The 5261-nt window shown below is 42.0% G+C and overlaps 1 pseudogene; it reads right to left on the bottom strand.

The window, feature by feature from the left end:
* Window positions 1-314: 314 nt before the first annotated feature.
* LOC114088769 (G patch domain and ankyrin repeat-containing protein 1 pseudogene) lies at window positions 315-1354 on the bottom strand (annotated as a pseudogene).
* Between the last annotated feature and the right edge of the window lie 3907 nt (window positions 1355-5261).

Consider the following 5261-nt stretch of genomic DNA (forward strand, 5'->3'; position numbering starts at 1 on the left):
TTGCCAATATTTACACAGACTTCATCATTTTGTATGTCCGATAATGTCCTTACGATGGATCAGATTTTGTCTTAGTGTTATAGATAAGCACATGGAGGGCCAAAGAATTTTATTTTCTTTCTTTCTTTTTTTTAAAACCACAATACAAGATGTTTATTTCTCAACTCTCAGCCCTTCCTCCCCAAATCAGTGTCTAATGACCAAAATCTGAAGGTCTGGCACATGGGCAGATCCCAGAAAATATAAGTCAAAGGGCCCAAGTCAGAGATCCAAGTTCAGAATTCAAAGCAGACCAGCGTCAGACTTCACCTAAGTCAGAAATCAGGGTTCATGTATATCCTCAGATCCTGCTCCCAACTCTGTCCTTCTCCTCTTACTTTCTGATATCTCTCCAGCTCAGTGTGGCCACTCAAGGGGCTCTCTCTCTCCCAGACAAAGCCTGGGTATCCCCAGCTGGGAAGTGTGTGACTCAGGGCTGGGGTGCTGATCTGTACCCAGTCCTTCTTGGTCCCTCTTGAGGACAGTGGGTATAGGGTTGCCACAGCCTTCACCTAGGAGTCCCAGCCCCATTCCTGGTTCCCAGCCTCCCCTCAGTAGCAGCTTGAAGCCAGGGCTGCAGGTGGGCAGCCCAAAGGGAAGGTTAGGGATCAAGGGATACCTGAACTGTGACAGCAGATGAGCAGTGGTTGTAGTCTTCAAAATGGACATCACAGGTCTCGCAGTACTGAGGGGAGAGAGAAGGAGACAGGTTCTCTGGGCTCCATGTCTCTCCATGGCTCTCCCTGTTCATGCAGGCCACCTTGGCAAAGCCTGCTTCTTCAGAAGCTGAGCAGCATCCCTGCCACCCAGCTCACAGACCCCTACCCAGGCAGCCCCTAGGCCCAGGAGATAGTGCACAGCAGCACTCTGGCTGCTCAAGCAGCACACATCAGGGGTGTCCACCAGAAGGCATCTCCAGCATTGATATTTCCTCCACCTCCCTCTGCCTCACAGGGCTCCAACAGCCTTTGAAGTTCTGCCAGGTCCCCCTCCCGGATGGCCTTCAATATCTACTGGGTCATTTTGTCGTCAGCTTCAAAGACTCTCCCTTGTCCATGCCTTCCTGATACTCCTACTGCAGACTCCCTTGTCATTCTTCTTTTCTTCCTTTTTTTCTCCCTAACAGGATCAGGCTGAGATCTCTGTGGCTCAGGTGTACTGCTCTCATCTGCAACACGGTCTCATAGAAAGCCTGTGTTGGAGCCCCATCCAGGGTGGGCTCTGGCTTTTCAGGCTCTGACTGCTGTTGCCCATCCTTCCATAGGTCACCGGGGTCTGTGGCTGGGGTAAACGTGATGAGGGTCAGCCTGGACATGGCTTTTGGGAAAATGTAGACAAAAGAAGGATGAAACAAGCAACCCAACCTGATGACCCCTGTGGTGACCAGTACCACCTCCAGGGATCTTCTGTGAGGAGGAAAGATGGCCTTGGATGAACAACATCCTACTGCCCCCAAACCTGACTCCACAACCTAAAGCCCTGCAGGGCTTGAGGGTCATGGGTCACATGTGAAAACACTGACCCCTAGAATAACAGACCCGGCCCCTTAGTAAAGATTACTAAAACTCCATGAGGGACTAGCCCTGTGGCTCTACAATGGCAGATCTCTTGCAAATATAAAGCCCTGAATTCAATGTGCAGCACTAAGAAGGAAAAAAAAAATCTCTAATATATACCATTAAGGAAACTCAAACCGGCCTTTTAATTCTTGCTCGATCCTATTTCAGAGTCTCCTGTTTCCAACAAAAACAGACGTGACATTTTTCTGCAGTATCTCCAGAAAATGGGAAAGGCTCCTGTCTGAGCTGCTTTGTAGCTTCCATACCCTAAAATGGCGCTATTCCAATCTAAAGAGTACACAAACAGCCGCACAGCACGAAGACGCATGCATAAGGACACCACCAACAAAACACCCAAAAGGTGGTTTCCCTCGCTGGAACCTTTTCAGTATAAGCACCAAGCATCGCGGGCCTAGCTAGCGGGAGGACCCCAGAGTTCTGCCGGTTGGGGTCCTACTTTACATAATGCCCCCACAGTGCCCTTGGGGCTCTCAATGTGCCCCCGCCCTATAAGTTCATTTCCTGGAGCTGGGAAACCATTCTCCGGTTTAAGAAAGGCCCTGAGGAGTCAGAAGGAATCCTCTGGAATGCCAAGAAGCTGTAAAATGAAATAATGTCATGTTGCCTCTCACCATTACTCTGACCAGGGTTGGAAGAACACACTTAAGAGCCTGGAGCACACCACTCCATTCAAGCCCTAAGAGGAAATGGAGAAGTGCAAAGGAAGGAACAAAAGAATGGCTGTCACCACCTCAGCTGAGTGCACTGGGCCATGGCGGTTCTCAGCCTAAGAACACCCTATCCAAGTCCCTCAGGATGGAGGTCACAACTCCCGGCCTTAAGCCAAATCCCAGGTGAAATATAGGTCAGTGGGGGGATCTAGTGGCGGGCCCAACTCAGAAGAGGAACCTGACTGGCAATAGAGGCCCAGTGGAAAGACTTAAAATGGAGTCAATCCTCAGGGCTGTAGTGCAGAGCTGGGACCTGAGGAGAAAGGTGTGAGAGAGGCAGGAGAGATTAGTCAGGTCCCCACACCTTCTTGACTCCTTAGTCCCCAAAAAATTTTAAGTAACACATGATAATTCATTACATAAGTTATTATGTTGCTCCACAGTGGAAGAGCTTGTTCCATAGCCTCTGACTTCAAGCTGAATTATCTTTCTAGTACATTTACAACATCTAAATATCAGTTATTACTTTTATAATGAACATTTTTTAAAGCAAACTCCTATTAGTCTTCAGACCATGATAATAAATCTCATATAAAAATCTGTGGTCATTACAGTATGTCACCAGGCAAAATGGATTTAAGTTTTGATTGTGAAGTACCAAACAGGTTGTTTTCTGGATATTTTGAGTGTGCTAAGTAGAAGACAGAAACATTTTGTCGTATTATAGTAGCCTGATTCACTTCCATATTAAAGAATTAAAACTGTGATCTCTCAGCATGAATGAATGGTAAATAGAACTTTCGGTACTATTTACTTAGGACCTTTGCCTGGAAACTGTATTCATCCTTTCTCAGTCATTTTAAGAGTAAATCCAGAGATACAAAATAACAACATTATGAAGTTCAATTGCATTTTACAAGTTTTAAGAATCTTTATATAAAGAATTCTGTAGAAATTAGTGAGTCAGATTTTACAGATGAAAGGAGGGATTTAGGACTTGCTCAAGTACATAAGATCCAGATTTGCGGCTAGTACTCAGTTTACTTAAAACTCAGGTCTGCATTTCTTCTGTGATACTGCCCCATACTATACCACCTCGGCCAGTATTTCAGCTACAGCACAATGCTCCTGACAGAGGGATTTTACGATAGTGAAGTGGCAGCAACATTTTTTTTTTCTTTCAGTTTTATCCCACAGATATGCTCTCTGCATACTTTCAAAGACTGCCTTCTTATTAAGCATTATCCTTTATTAGGCATTGTACAATCAAGCAATGAAAATTAGTTCCAATATAACCTTATGTCCTAATTCCAAGATAACACACACACTTGAAAAATGCTATCCAGTAGTTAAATATTCAGAAAAGTAGTAGAGATTTCATATTTCAAGGCACTGGGTGCTGCTCTGTGCCTCTACCCAATTTGACTTTCATCTTGTATCATCACTGGACTCTTCCTGTTAGTATAGGAAGAAGTTCATTGTCCTAGTCATCTCAATTTAGGACAAGGGAACGGAACCCTTATGCTGAAACAAATATACACAGGCAGGGGAAAATGCCAACAACATCAGATGTCTGCACCCAAAAATAATTCTAATGCTCCTGATGTGTGTTAAACGGCACAATTTTGTATCCATAAGGGAAGAAAGTTGCATTAAAAAAAAAGTGACATAAGAAATTGTAAAGGAGACCTCAAATTATGACACACTACTGAGAATGAATAGACATTGTGTTAGGAAAGAAACTTCAGAGACAAATGGCATCACTGAATGAAATTTGGATACTTAAAATCATATTTGTTGAATTGCTTGTCATATAAATGTTAATTGTGTGTTAGATTATAAACAAAATGTTGTTGTAAGCAACAGAGATGTTTTAGAGAGATGAGATAATCTCTAAAGCTTTAGAAACTGAATGAGTAGCATACATTGTATAATCATCCACACACTTTGTCATGATTGGAAATATTTGACTTTGTTAGCTCCCTTGTATCTGGAATATTTTATGTAAGTATGGGAATTTCTCCATATCTTACAAGTTATAGAGCCAAAAATCTTTATTTAAGCAATATTGGGCATCTGAGGTTAAAAAAAATAATTCAAATCTAAAAATAATCACATCTTGCTCAGGAAATCAATACATTAAGTAGTAGGAAAACTTGAAATCACACTCAGATACAGGATTTGTAAATTCGTCTTTAAATGTTTAAAATGTTTTACCTCAATGACTGTTCATTGCCCAAATAACTGTCCATGCTTCTTCGTTGAAATTCCATGGTCTTCCTCAACTTTATCTGAATCTAATTTTTTGTTCTTATTCCCTGTGTGTTTTCATCTCATATTCCCTGTTTTCTGTTCATGGTGACATTTTTCTCTTCCAAATTTTAGCTCATGCCCTTCCCACTGCCTGAAGGCCTTTTCCTCATTCTGAATGCTAGTTTGATTCTTTAAGTTCCAACTCAAATGATCTCTCTTTCTTAAATTATTTCCTACTTCCCAGGAAGCATGTTGGCACCCATTTAACCCTAATTACAAACATCTGCAGGTGGTTGTAGCTAACAAGCACCATTTGTGAACAGTTTGCTCTTTCTTACTGTGAAGCAGAATAGACAATGACTCTTGTTATTGGTGACTACAGAAGCAGACATTTTATTGATAAATGGTCATCTTGCCAGGCTGCAAACACCTATCCTGACAGTACTTCTTCAATGTTTACTGAAAAATCTTTGAGATTGCAAGAACTGAGGTGAGGATTAAAGAGGCAGGTTCTCTATGTAAATAACAAGGTACTTCAGAAAGATGCTGATAGACATTCCACTGTATAGATATATTTTTGTTATCTTAATGATGATTAAATCATTAGGTTCTTTTTATAAAATATTTGGGGTTCTTATGGTTGTCATGTCAAAGATCTTTGTCAGATTTCAACATCCCCCAAACTTGATTAACCTCAAAACATTTTGCTTAAAAGTCATGAGACATTCATTATAATTAT

Source organism: Marmota flaviventris, chromosome 9 (genome assembly GCF_047511675.1).
Source record: "Marmota flaviventris isolate mMarFla1 chromosome 9, mMarFla1.hap1, whole genome shotgun sequence".
In the NCBI taxonomy this organism is placed as follows: domain Eukaryota; kingdom Metazoa; phylum Chordata; class Mammalia; order Rodentia; family Sciuridae; genus Marmota; species Marmota flaviventris.